This window comes from Oncorhynchus gorbuscha, linkage group LG02 (genome assembly GCF_021184085.1).
Source record: "Oncorhynchus gorbuscha isolate QuinsamMale2020 ecotype Even-year linkage group LG02, OgorEven_v1.0, whole genome shotgun sequence".
NCBI lineage: Eukaryota > Metazoa > Chordata > Actinopteri > Salmoniformes > Salmonidae > Oncorhynchus > Oncorhynchus gorbuscha.
The window spans coordinates 66434073-66449147 of record NC_060174.1 but is presented as its reverse complement, the minus strand read 5'-3'; the positions used below and the strand labels follow the sequence as shown (position 1 = coordinate 66449147).

General features: G+C 42.6%; 1 long non-coding RNA gene across 1 annotated transcript; it reads right to left on the bottom strand.

Annotated features, from left to right (window-relative positions):
• Window positions 1-3034, bottom strand: LOC123993931. The gene is made up of 3 exons (XR_006831535.1): window positions 2658-3034; window positions 2351-2399; window positions 1-2197 (listed from the first exon to the last, which is right to left on the bottom strand). It is a non-coding gene; the product is annotated as an uncharacterized LOC123993931 (long non-coding RNA).
• Window positions 3035-15075: the final 12041 nt, after the last annotated feature.

The following is a 15075-nucleotide window of genomic DNA, read 5'->3' as shown; positions in this document are numbered from 1 at the left end:
TCTCTTTTAATTTTAGTAACATGACAAAACAACCATAAGTTGTTAAAAAAAAAACTACAGAATAGGAACAAGCAATGTTAATTATTGACAGTTAAGAGTGAACTATCTGGAGAACAGTTAGGATGAGAGGAGAGCAGGAGAACGACCCTGATGGAGAGAAAAATAACATAGTGTGACATGGGTTGAAATGGTAGCTTTGAATGGATGTTTTTATCAGTTGCCTTGGTAACAAGATAATGGACCCTCTTGGCTAGTCTTTTGTGCAGTAAGAAACTATTGAAAATATGATCCACACTGCAGAGGCTAGATTCCAGTGTGTGCCAGTGTACCATGCGTGCGTGTGGCAGAGGAGGCTGGTGAACGGAGGACAACATATAGTAATGTCTGGCACGGAATAAATCGTTCAGTACTAAAACGTGTTTGGTATGTTCCATTTATTCCATCCCAACCATTACAAATGAGCCCGTCCTCCGATTTAAAACGTCACCAGCCGCCACTGGTCTGCATGCGTGTGCATGAGCATGTGTGTTTGTGGTGACTCACAGAATAATGGAAGAAGGGTTTTACAACTTGCTTTGCCCCGGGCAGATTTCTTTAAGATGCATGTCTAGTAGTAATGTGTCTGAGAAATGTTCCCATCTCATACCCTTAACAGTTCTTCTCATCTCACATCTGTCTCCCACTCTCTTATTTCCGTTTCCTTCTCTTTGCTCCATCTGTCTCCTCAGATGGTCCTACAAAGACAGACAGTCGTAGGGCAGAGCTGGTCTGATAGATCATGAGGGGGTTGACAGACACCAGCTCCAGGTTGTACTCTTCGGGGCCGGTCACAGCACGGGCCTGGCCCATCATCACACTGATGTTGTTCGTTTCCTGGGAAAGGGTAGTGGGAGGTGTAGTGGTAGTATATGTATGTGCAGGACTGAATCATTTTAACTCAGTATTCTGTCTTCAAAAGCAGTCATATTTGTTCCCCTACTACTGTAGTAGGCAGTATTAGATGTTAGGCCTTGATAGGTCTTTTTGTGTAACATGCAGACATCTAGACAATCTAGATATTTACATTTCTACTGGCATGTCACCTGTGCAACTAGAGGCTGAAAAAAACTATAGATCGTGTTTACTGCGCACACAGACGCATTCAAAGTTCTCCCTCACCCGCTATTTGGCAAATCTAACCATAACTCTATCCTTCCGATTCCTGCTTACATGCAAAAACTCAAACAGTAACAGTGACGCGCTCAATACGGAGGTGGTCAGATGATGCAGACTCTAATCAACAGGACTGTTTTGCTCGTACAGACTGGAATAGGTTCCGGGACTCATCCGATGGCATTGAGGAGTTTACCACATCAGTCCCCGGTTTCAATAATAAGTACATCGATGACATCGTCCCCACAGTGACCGTATGTCCATATCCCAACCAGAAGCCATGGATTACAGGGAACATCCACACTGAGTTAAAGAGCTGCCGCTTACAAGAAGCATGACACTAACCCACGCTTATAAGAAATCCTGATACACCCTCCGTGAAACCATCCAACAGGCAAACCGTCAATACAGGACTACTATCCTGGCTCTGATGCTCGTCAGATATGGCAGGGCTTGCAAACTATCACAAATTAAAAAGGGAAACCCAGCAGCGAGCTGCCCAGTGACACAAGCTTTCTAGATGAGCTAAATGCCATCTATACTCGCTTCAAAGCAAGCAACACTGAAACAGGTTAACATTCACAAGGCTGCAGGGACAGACAGACTACTAGGGCATGTACTCAGTGCATGCGATGACCAGCTGACAAGTGTCTTCAATGACATTTTCAACCTCTCCCTGACCCAGTCTGTAATACCTACATGTTTCAAGCAGACCACCATAGTACATATGCCCAAGAACGCCAAGGTAACCTGTCTAAATTACTATCGGCCCGTAGTACACACATCTGTTGCCATGAAATGCTTTGAAAGGATGATCATAGCTCACATCAACACCATCATCTCAGACAGCCTGGACCCACTCCAATTTGCATACCGCCCCAACAGATCCACAGATGACTCAATCTAAAGGCCTCGAAAGACTCCACAGGCAGGGTGGCCACTGACCGGCTGGAGGGTTCAGGGGCGGTGATGACAGAGGCAGAGCGTGGGAGACACAGGTAGCCGCTATAGTGGTTAAAACACTTCATCTCCCACCGGCAGCCTTCTGGTCTCACACATTGATATGCGAAAGATAAACGAGACAGAAGACAAGTGAAAAAGGCAGTACAGTGTGACACCATCAGATCATATGCACAGTGACATAACTTTTTCATACACACCACTCGCTGTAACATTACAACAAAAATAAACCACCCACCTTTACAGTGCTGACTCTGAACAGCCCACTCATAACCATCTGTGCACTCCTGAGAGAGAGAGAGAGAGAGAGAGAGAGAGAGGTTGCAGTGTTGACTGTATGCTTTCTCTGAAGTAAAGTGTGTCAATGCTAAAGTGCCATAGCCTGCATGCACATAATAATACAAGAGGGACTCTGGTATATCTGGAATGACTGGGCATTGTTATCGAGTGAGGGGCATGAGCTGGCTTTCAGAAGGGATAGTGATAAAAAACAAGCAAGGAAAAAGTAATGAGAAGGAAGAGAAGTGAAGATTGACGTTTCTTACCGTGAGGCCGTCTTACCGTGATGCCTTCTGGAGGCGACTGAGACGCTGTATGGTGGAGGAGACAAACTCACACACATAACAAATGTTCCTTGCACACTCACTCCTACACACAAGCAAACAAACAGAGAACAGGTAGCAGACACACAAACAAATGCTGCACTCGATCACAATAACACACAAACCCCTCTGTCAGTCGTACATAAATGTACAGGCAAACCCCAACAACACGGAGGAAGCGGAGTGCTATTCTAGAATCTGTGAGAGACAAAAAAAGAGAGAGAACTCAAGGCTGCCGACCCAGACGGCATCCCTAGCAGCGTGTTTACGGGCATATTCAATCTCTCCCTATCTCAGTCTGCTGTCCCCACATGCTTCAAGATGGCCCCCATTGTTCCTGTACCCAAGAAGGCAAAGGTAACTGAACTTAATGACTATCGCCCCGTAACACTCACCTCTGTCATCATGAAGTGCTTTGAGAGACTAGTCAAGGATCAGATCACCTCTACCTTACCCTGTGCAACTGGGTCCTGGACTTACTGACGGGCCGCCCCAAGGTGGTGAAGGTAGGAAACATCACCTCCACTCTGCTGATCCTCAACACTGCACCACCTTCAACCGCAAGGCTCTCCAGAGGGTGGTGCGGTCTGCCCAACGCATTACAGGGGGCAAACTACCCACCCTCCAGGACACCTACAGCACCTAATGTCACAGGAAGGCCAAAAAGATCATCAAGGACATCAACCACCCGAGCCACTGCCTCTTCACCCCGCTATCATCCAGTAGGCGAGGTCAGTATTGGTGCATCAAAGCTGGGCCCGAGAGGCTGAAAAACAGCTTTTTTCTCAAAGCCATCAGGCTGTTAAACAGCCATCACTAGCACATTAGAGGCTGCTGCCAAAAGGCATAGACTAGAAATCACTGGCCACTTTAAAGAATGGAAGACTAGTCATTTTAATCATGTTTACATATCTGGCATTACTCATCTCATATGTATATACTGTGTTCTATACTGTTCTGCTGTATCTTAGTACGTTCCGCTCTGACATCGCTCGTCCATATATGGATATAGTCTTAATTCATTCCTACTTAGATGTGTGTGTATTGGGTATATGTTGTGTAATTTGTTAGATATTACCGCACTGTCGGAGCTAGAAGCACAAGCACTTCGCTACACCCGCAATAACATCTGCTAATCACGTGTATGTGACCAATAAAATGTCACTTGATAAATGGCACATACAGTATGTGTGAATTGCTTATCGTGTTCCATTTCTCCCATGAGGTGACCTGAACAGAACTGCATTATGTAAAATGGATGGATTTAGGCCCATACTTTTTAAATCGGTTAAACTAATGGTCACACTGGAAGAGTCGACTGCCACATGGTCTCATGCGTGATTTCTGTACAGTATGTGCTGGCCAAATAAGCGTATCAAATCAAATTTGTCACACCATTATAATGGTTTGAATGTGTATTTTATAGCTTGCCACATAGCATGAAGTCCTCTGTTTTCAGTATAATGAGACGGAACAAATATATCCAGAGAGAAACTTGCAGATATTGGCAAATAACTACATCACCATTCTCTGAGAGATTAAAGCAATTAGGCTGGCTCCAAGAGGGCTGTGACCTCCTTTCCAAAATGCCACACTACCCCAGTCTAATGGTGCCACAGATATGACCTCAAAGGCCTCAGAGGGCACAGGTGCAGGTATACAGACAACACTTGAAGCTATGCATAACTGGATTCCTTAGGTCTCATTGTGCAATAATGTAAAACAGACTTGTGGATAATATTAAAATCAAATGTGGAAATGTAAACCTCTTGTGGCCATTCTTGGCCCTAAAGCCGGACAGATAAGATTAACAGACATGCCTAATCTTTCAGGAGGATTATAGTGGTTAAGACAGAGGTGATATTTAACAATTGATCAATTACTCCAACCAAATATTTAGCAATTGATCAATTACTCCAACCAAACCTTTTTAGAAATTCCACAGTAGATTTGTTTTCCTCAAAGCCCGTAAATAAGATGGCAGAAGCTGACATACTACAACAGCATGATATGTTACTACCTAGAGTACTGTCTTTCTACTATTTCACATTATATTCTACATACAATACGTTTAAAATCAAATAAGACAAAAAATATGAGGTAAATACATTTGTTTTTTAAAATCACACCCACTGAGCACTCTTCATCTCGTCCACAGTTCTGTGCACTTGTATAATGTTGCACGTCCTTGACACTTTCACAGTTGATGCGCGCAGAAAATCTTCCTCAAGATGCAGGGCTTGGCCTCCCGGGTGTCGCAGTGGTTAAGGGCGCTGTAATGCAGCGCAAGCTGTGCCAACTGGGAGGTCCGTGGGACGTCACACAATTGGCCTAGCGTCGTCCAGGTTAGGGAGGGCTTGGCCGGTAGGGATATTCTTGTCTCATCGCGACTCCTGTGGCTGGCCGGGCGCAGTGCACGCTAACCAAGGTTGCCAGGTGCACGGTCTTTCCTCTGACACATTGGTGCGGCTAGCTTCCTGGTTGGATGGCGCTGTGCGGCTTCGGAGGGGGACGCATGACTTTCCACCTTTGTCTCTCCAGAGCCCGTATGGGAGTTGTAGCGATGAGACAAGATAGTAGCTACTAAAAAAATACCACGAAAAAGGGGTAATATTTTTTTATTTTATTTAAAGGATGCAGGGCTTTTGTATGGCAGTCTCTCTTCCTCACCTATTTTCTTAGTGATTTAAAATCCTGTCTTTGTTCTCTGTCCTACAGCCATAATGGGGAAGAGCAGCAGCGGTTGTGGTAGTGTAAAAGTGTGTGTGAAAAGCAGTGTTTAAGTGTATATATGAAACAAAGTGTTTGTTGAAAAAAGGCGTCTGGAATATAGAAAGGAAATGGGAGGGACAGTCCATTCTTACCCCCAAACCACATGCTTGCTGCCCAGCTCTGAGCCCTACCATTCTTCACCCTCTTTTGCCATGTCCTCAGTCTACTCCTCTCTATCTGGGATTCAAAGTCCTGGTCTTCATCCCAAATCCATCACTCAACCAGGCAGAAATAGCATGAAGAACAAACACTGCACTCCGGGGAAAGGACACCTGGATTCAATCAAACCCAGTCCTTAAATGATTTTGCTTCAGTTAAGCTATACTAAAGCTACCCTTAACAAAAAAACAATTTTGTTAACTAAAGTTAAAAGTAGTTCATCCAAACTAGTTAAAGAAAAATAATCATATAAATCTGAAATGCCATACAATACAAATTGTAAGAACAGATCACACTGTAGTCAGATGTTAACATGATGTGTAACTTATACTATTAAAACACAAAAAAATACATTTCAGATGAGAACTAGGCAGGTCTGACGCCAAAAGAGCAAATTCTTGCCTACTTCAGCCATATTTTATTTTTGCAAGAAAGGTGTAGTTCCCGTAGTTAGCTACACCACTACATGGCAGAAACAAATGACTGAAAACTACCTAGATTTGAATTTAATTTAACTATCACCAAGTTAGTGCAAAATGTAGTTAAATGACTAGTTGAACTACATGTAGTTCACTCCTCCCCAACACTGTTAAAGTCTCAGTTCAGGCCCAAACTCCCTCCCAGACAACCCTGACCAACTGTAGCTCCCTGCTACTAACCACCCCCTTAAAAACACACCAAACAGACCCTCACATCTTCAAAAACATTTACCAAACAGTTGAAACATTGTCTTAAGTCACAATTTACACATCAGAAAATTATAAGTCAATATATTTACAGGGGGGATTGAAGAGACAGAAAGAGACCGAGAGAACAAGGTAATATCAGGGAGAGGTGGACTGCTGAGGTAGTTAAGTAAATGCTTGAGGGAAGACTCAGATTCACAGTAAGATCTATAAAGTGGCGGTCCAGACCAAGCCTGCAGGGATCTGCTTGTTTGTGGTATCTGTCTCAAATCATCTGGTGCCGGAATATAGAGATTAAGCAATTTATTCACATACATGTCTAAGATCATGTCTAATTTGTTTATACAGTCAATAATGACAAAAAGTGGAACTCAATACGCCACGTTTTTGAAACATGTTAAAAAGAGAAATGTCACAAAAAAGTTAAATTGATATTAGGGGTTTACCTTCACAAGGTCAATGAATACATCTGACATCTTTGGTTTGTGTGAGTTTAGATGCAAGGTTTTCAGCACTCAAGAAAGATTGTGTGTAGAGATATAAAAAGTAATCAAGGCAGAGATGGGAGAGAGACAATAGGATGTAACCTAAAATAATTTGACGGTCCAACCAAAGCTGCTCGACACCCATATCCATAATAGTTGGTTTCCCACGTACAGATCTAGTAAGCTAATGAGGAACAATAAAGACAGCGGAGTTGAGAAAAAAAGGTTCTGGATGGAACCAAAAAGGGTTCTGTGCTTGCTTCATATATGGCACTCCTTAAGGTTCTATATAGAACCTACATTTTTTCCATATATAACCCTATATGGAACCCAAGGGTTTTAAATGGAACCAATTTTGTTTCAGTGAAAAACCCTTGGCATTCTTATCAAAGAACCCTACAAAAAGGGGTCTATATAGAACCTTTAGGGGTGCCATATATGAAGCAAGCACAGAACCCTTTTTGGTTCCATCCAGAACCTTTTTTTTCTAAGAGTGTATACACAATCAGAATGATAGCCTATTTACATGAGGCCTTACAGAGGCATTCACTACTGATAGACTGCAAAGATCCACTGAGTGTCATGTTTCTTGGTGAAGCTGGCATTAACAGTCAGTGATTGATGACGCATTTAAAAGGGTATTCACACAACGATTATTAAGTAGCATAGCCATATAAGGAATGAACAATAATGACACTACCTTTAGTTATACAACTGAAGTCGAGGGGAAACGGTAGCCAGCAAAAATATAACAGCAGGCACAGTAAGTTAGGGTAAACATCTGTGAAGTTATACCGTAATTCTGCACAGAATTAGGGAAAACAAATGATCAAATTTGCATAGACCTGCATTCAACATTACACCAAAAAATGTATAGAAACACTTAATGTAAAATATAAAGTTATTACATCGACCGATGTCCAAAGGTGTCACTGACAAGTCAATTTGTCTCCTCAAAATCAACAGAAAGGGCAACTTTGTTTCCTTTCGATGGAGATCTCTAGAGAATAGTACATTTGATACTAAGCACTTACTGCCCTCTACTGCAGTGGCGAAGTGTTTTCCCGATTTTTGTTGTCAGCAGGTCAAGCCATGAGATGACGGTACCTCCATAGCATTTAATTACAAGACAATCGCACATTTTTAATTTGTACAACGAAAAAAACGTTACAGTATTTTGCTAGAAAACTAGAAATATTTGATCACTGGATATTTGATCACTGGACGAGTTTAAGCGCGCAAGGGCACGCAGGACACTGTCCCTGGTACTATAACGAACATAATTCCGGGAGCGTCCGTGGTACTTAAGATAGCAAAATTCTGGAGCTAACCACGGTGCTGAAATCAGCAACATTTGTATTTTTTGCTGCATGGGAGATATAAAATAGCCTAGACCAATAGACCTATGTAGACTATAGTTTGCGATTATATTTCCCTAATCTAAACACCGAGTACGGATATATTTCTTAGGCGATGTATTGTGTTCCACAGATTTGTGGAACAGGTTTCAGGAGGGGTTCTGAAAGTCACTCAGGGGGGTATCCATTGAAAGTTAACTAGCGACAATTGGAACCTAAGACACCGACTAAATTAACCAAAAGGTAAACAAAATAAAAACTTAGACAGGAAGCAAACCAAACATGTGGCGCAAAACAAAATCATACAAAGGACAGTTTGTCTAGAAATCAAATTGGGGAGTGCCAACTAAAGCTGTTTACCCTCCACATCTATCAAGACAAACTGGGTGACAGGGCCATCCACTCTGAAATAGCATCTGGGCCAGCACACCTTCCCACTAACGACACAGCAACCAGGACAGGTGTTACACATACTGACTGATGAGGTGACCAATTGATGCGCCCTATGTGCTAACGAGCTATACATGCTAAAGTACAACCTCAAAACAAATGGAAAAAACAAAACCTGTAACACCTTCCCCCTTAAGGCAACAAATATATCCTATATTTTTGTTGGATAAATTTGCTCACCACCAACAGAAAACAACTTCCATTGCACAACATAACCAACTTAATGCGTGGTGTTCTTCAATATATGTTAAGAGTAAATGAGTGAAGAGGTGTGGAGTCAGGCGCAGAGAGCAAAGGATGTGGGAAAAACAACACGCTTTAATGTCCTGGAAACATAACATGTACAAAAGTGGAAACACAAATGAACAGCAATATAAACGGACAGCGTGAAACCCAAAATGCCAACAAAAATACACTCAAACAAGGAAACAGGAGAACAAGCCCGCACGAAACAGAAGCGGGCTGAACAGACTATATATAACCCTATCCTAACAACCAAACTAGAAACAGGTGCTACCAATTAGACAAAACTAAACGAACACAGAACAACGGATCGGCGATAGCTAGTAGACCGGCGACGACGACCGCCGAGCACCACCCGAACAAGAAGGGGAGTCACCTTCGGTAATATTCGTGACAATATAAACATGGCATCTACTGGCTGTCAATAATTAAATATAAGACACAACACTTCTTTTTGGTAAATATACTGTATATACATATATATATATATATATATATATATATACACACATACACATACATGTTTTTTCTGTTTATTATTATAATAAAACATTTTTTTGACATAGTTGCCTAAAACTCACAAGTTTAAAAAAATAATATACAGTGGGGCAAAGAAGTATTTAGTCAGCCACCAATTGTGCAAGTTCTCCCACTTAAGAAAATGAGATGCCTGTAATTTTCATCATAGGTACACTTCAACTATGAACTAATCCAGAAAATCCAGAAAATCACATTGTAGGATTTTTAATGAATTTATTTGCAAATTATGGTGAAAAATAAGTATTTGGTCAATAACAAAAGTTTCTCAATACTTTGTTATATACCCTTTGTGGGCAATGACAGAGGTCAAAAGTTTTCTGTAAGTCTTCACAAGGTTTTCACACACTGTTGAAGTGTGCAAGGGCACTTTAAAGTACTACTTAATCGTTTTTTTGGGTATCTGTACTTCACTTTTACTATTTATATTTTTTGACAACTTTTACTTCACTACATTCCTAAAGATGGATTATTATTTACTTCTTACCCCATACATTTTGACTGACACCCAAAAGTACTAGTTGCAATTTGAATACTTAGCAGTACAGGAAAACAGTCCAATTCACACAGTTATCAAGAGAACATCCCTGGTCATCACTACTGTCTCACATCTGTTGGACTCACTAAACATAAATGCTTCCTTTGTAAATTATGTCTGAGTGTTGGAGTTTGCCCCTAGCTGACAAAAAAAAGTATTAAAGTAAATTGTGCAGTCTGGTAAGCTAAATATAAGGAATTTGATGTATAGCATTTACTTTTACTTTGTACTTTTACTCAAGTATGAAAATTGAGTACTTTTCCCACCACTGTACTTAAGTACATTTAAAATATTTTACTCAAGTAGTATTTTACTGGGTTACTTTTACTTGAGTAGTTTTCTATTAAGGTATCTTCACTTTTACTAAGTATGACAATTGAGTACTCTTTCCACCTCTGTGAGTCAGGGCTACACACTGGCTAAACACAAAACACAAAACCTATTGACTGCCCACCCTTGAAAGACAATCAGCAACCAAGTTGTCCTTACCACAGGCATGTATGATTTCAAGGGGAAACTCCTGCAATATCTATAGTAACTTTCCTCTCGTGTGTTAAAAAGACATGAAGGTTTTCTAGAATCTCTGATGTACTCAACTGTCACAGGGTGTATTGGGCTTTCCTCGTATTCTTGAGGAAGACTATAGTCAACGATGGCAGCAGTGGCCACAAGCAGAACATCACTACTGGTTTCCACCGACTTCACCGCTCGATCGTAGCGGGTGAAGTATGGTTTCAACATGTTGACATGACACAGCCAGGTTTTTCTCGTGCAGTCCGGTGTGATGATGATGTAATCCAGATTATGATTTTTTTTCCACTATTGGGTAAGGGCCTGAAAAGCGAGCCTGCAACAGTGACCCCAAAACCAGGACTTGGTCACCCACATCGAAAATGCGGATTCGAGCCTTCCGATCTCACCAAACTTTCATTTTTGTATGTGCCCTCTCCAGATTATCACTGGCAAACTAACAGGTGCGGTGCAATCTGTATCGAAAAGCGCTAATGTGCTCCAACAGATTTGTTTTTAAGGTGTCACCCTGCAACAGCCTCTCTCTCAGCAAACTCAAAGGACCTCTGACATGATGTCCAAACACAAATTAATTTGGACTAAAACCGAGAGATTCCTGAACAACCTCCCACACTGCAAACAACACAAGAAGGACCCATTCATATCAGTAAGACTAGGCCTTACTCCAATGACAACAGAGCTAGAAATAAGATCAGACACAAATGCTACAGTAACTCCTCAATCTCAATGGGGGCTGAGGGCAGCTACAGTAACTCCACCCAGTCTCAATGGGGTTACAGTGCCTTGCAAAAGTATTCGGCCCCCTTGAACTTTGCGACCTTTTGCCACATTTCAGGCTTCAAACATAAAAGATCTAAAACTGTATTTTTCTGTGAAGAATCAACAACAAGTGGGACACAATCATGAAGTGGAACGACATTTATTGGATATTTCAAACTTTTTTAACAAATCAAAAACTGAAAAATTGGGCGTGCAAAATTATTCAGCCCCTTTACTTTCAGTGCAACAAAATCTCTCCAGAAGTTCAGTGAGGATCTCTGAATGATCCAATGATGACCTAAATGACTAATGATGATAAATACAATCCACCTGTGTGTAATCAAGTCTCCATATAAATGCACCTGCACTGTGATAGTCTCAGAGGTCCGTTAAAAGCGCAGAGAGCATCACGAAGAACAAGGAACACACCAGGCAGGTCCGAGATACTGTTGTGAAGAAGTTTAAAGCCGGATTTGGATACAAAAAGATTTCCCAAGCTTTAAACATCCCAAGGAGCACTGTGCAAGCGATAATATTGAAATGGAAGGAGTATCAGACCACTGCAAATCTACCAAGACCTGGCCGTCCCTCTAAACTTTCAGCTCATACAAGGAGAAGACTGATCAGAGATGCAGCCAAGAGGCCCATGATCACTCTGGATGAACTGCAGAGATCTACAGCTGAGGTGGGAGACTCTGTCCATAGGACAACAATCAGTCGTATATTGCACAAATCTGGCCTTTATGGAAGAGTGGCAAGAAGAAAGCCATTTCTTAAAGATATCCATAAAAAGTGTTGTTTAAAATTTGCCACAAGCCACCTGGGAGACACACCAAACATGTGGAAGAAGGTGCTCTGGTCAGATGAAACCAAAATGTAACTTTTTGGCAACAATGCAAAACGTTATGTTTGGCGTAAAAGCAACACAGCTCATCACCCTGACCACACCATCCCCACTGTCAAACATGGTGGTGGCAGCATCATGGTTTGGGCCTGCTTTTCTTCAGCAGGGACAGGGAAGATGGTTAAAATTGATGGGAAGATGGATGGAGCCAAATACAGGACCATTCTGGAAGAGAACCTGATGGAGTCTGCAAAAGACCTGAGACTGGGACGGAGATTTGTCTTCCAACAAGACAATGATCCAAAACATAAAGCAAAATCTACAATGGAATGGTTCAAAAATAAACATATCCAGGTGTTAGAATGGCCAAGTCAAAAGTCCAGACCTGAATCCAATCGAGAATCTGTGGAAAGAACTGAAAACTGCTGTTCACAAATGCTCTCCATCCAACCTCACTGAGCTCGAGCTGTTTTGCAAGGAGGAATGGGAAAAAAATTCAGTCTCTCGATGTGCAAAACTGATAGAGACATACCCCAAGCGACTTACAGCTGTAATCGCAGCAAAAGGTGGCGCTACAAAGTATTAACTTAAGGGGGCTGAATAATTTTGCACGCCCAATTTTTCAGTTTTTGATTTGATAATAAAGTTTGAAATATCCAATAAATGTCATTCCACTTCATGATTATGCCCCACTTGTTGTTGATTCTTCACAAAAAAATACATAATTTTGCACTCACTTCCGTCATCATGAAGTGCTTTGAGAGACTAGTCAAGGACCATATCACCTCCACCCTACCTGACACCCTAGACCCACTCCAATTTGCTTACCGCCCAAATAGGTCCACAGACGATGCAATCTCAACCACACTGCACACTGCCCTAACCCACCTGGACAAGAGGAATACCTATGTGAGAATGCTGTTCATCGACTACAGCTCGGCATTCAACACCATAGTACCCTCCAAGCTCGTCATCAAGCTCGAGACCCTGGGTCTCGACCCCGCCCTGTGCAACTGGGTACTGGACTTCCTGACGGGCCGCCCCCAGGTGGTGAGGGTAGGCAACAACATCTCCTCCCCGCTGATCCTCAACACGGGGGCCCCGCAAGGGTGCGTTCTGAGCCCTCTCCTGTACTCCCTGTTCACCCACGACTGCGTGGCCACGCACGCTCCAACTCAATCATCAAGTTTGCGGACGACACAACAGTGGTAGGCTTGATTACCAACAACGACGAGACGGCCTACAGGGAGGAGGTGAGGGCCCTTGGAGTGTGGTGTCAGGAAAATAACCTCACACTCAACGTCAACAAAACTAAGGAGATGATTGTGGACTTCAGGAAACAGCAGAGGGAACACCCCCTATCCACATCGATGGAACAGTAGTGGAGAGGGTAGCTAGTTTTAAGTTCCTCGGCATACACATCACAGACAAACTGAATTGGTCCACTCACACTGACAGCGTCGTGAAGAAGGCGCAGTAGCGCCTATTCAACCTCAGGAGGCTGAAGAAATTCGGCTTGTCACCAAAAGCACTCACAAACTTCTACAGATGCACAATCGAGAGCATCCTGGCGGGCTGTATCACCGCCTGGTACGGCAACTGCTCCGCCCTCAACCGTAAGGCTCTCCAGAGGGTAGTGAGGACTGCACAACGCATCACCGGGGGCAAACTACCTGCCCTCCAGGACACCTACACCACCCGTTGTTACAGGAAGGCCATAAAGATCATCAAGGACATCAACCACCCGAACCACTGCCTGTTCACTCCGCTATCATCCAGAAGGCGAGGTCAGTACAGGTGCATCAAAGCTGGGACCGAGAGACTGAAAAACAGCTTCTATCTCAAGGCCATCAGACTGTTAAATAGCCACCACTAACATTGAGTGGCTGCTGCCAACACACTGTCATTGACACTGACCCAACTCCAGCCATTTTAATAATGGGAATTGATGGGAAATGATGTAAATATATCACTAGCCACTTTAAACAATGCTACCTTATATAATGTTACTTACCCTACATTATTCATCTCATATGCATATGTATATACTGTACTCTACAACATCGACTGCATCCTTATGTAACACATGTATCACTAGCCACTTTAACTATGCCACTTTGTTTACTTTGTCTACACACTCATCTCATATGTATATACTGTACTCGATACCATCTACTGTATGCTGCTCTGTACCATCACTCATTCATATATCCTTATGTACATGTTCCTTATCCCCTTACACTGTGTATAAGACAGTAGTTTTGGAATTGTTAGTTAGATTACTTGTTGGTTATCACTGCATTGTCGGAACTAGAAGCACAAGCATTTCGCTACACTCGCATTAACATCTGCTAACCATGTGTATGTGACAAATAAAATTTGATTTGATTTAATTTATATCTTCATGTTTGAAGCCTGAAATGTGGCAAAAGGTCGCAAAGTTCAAGGGGGCCGAATACTTTTGCAAGGCACTGTATGTAAACATAAAAGTGGCATTGTTTAAAGTGGCTAAATGTATTACATACATTTTTCCATTATTAAAGTGGCTGGAGTTGAGTCAGTATGTTGGCAGCAGCCACTCAATGTTAGTGGTGGCTGTTTACCAGTCTGATGGCCTTGAGATAGAAGCTGTTTTTCAGTCTCTCGGTCAATGCGTTGATGCACCTGTACTGACCTCTCCTACTGGATGATAGCGAGGTGAACAGGCAGTGGCTCGGGTGATTGTTGTCCTTGATGATCTTTATGGCCTTCCTGTGACATCAGGTGCTGTAGGTGTCCTGGAGGGCAGGTAGTTTGCCCCCAGTGATGTGTTGTGCAGACCTCACTACCCCCTGGAGAGCCTTACGGTTGTGGGCGGAGCAGTTGCCGTACCAGGCGGTGAGACAGCCCGACAGGATGCTCTCGATTGTGCATCTGTAAAAGTTTGTGAGTGCTTTTGGTGACAAGCCAAATTTCTTTGACCACGCAGTCATGGGTGAACAGGAGGGGCTGAGCAAGCA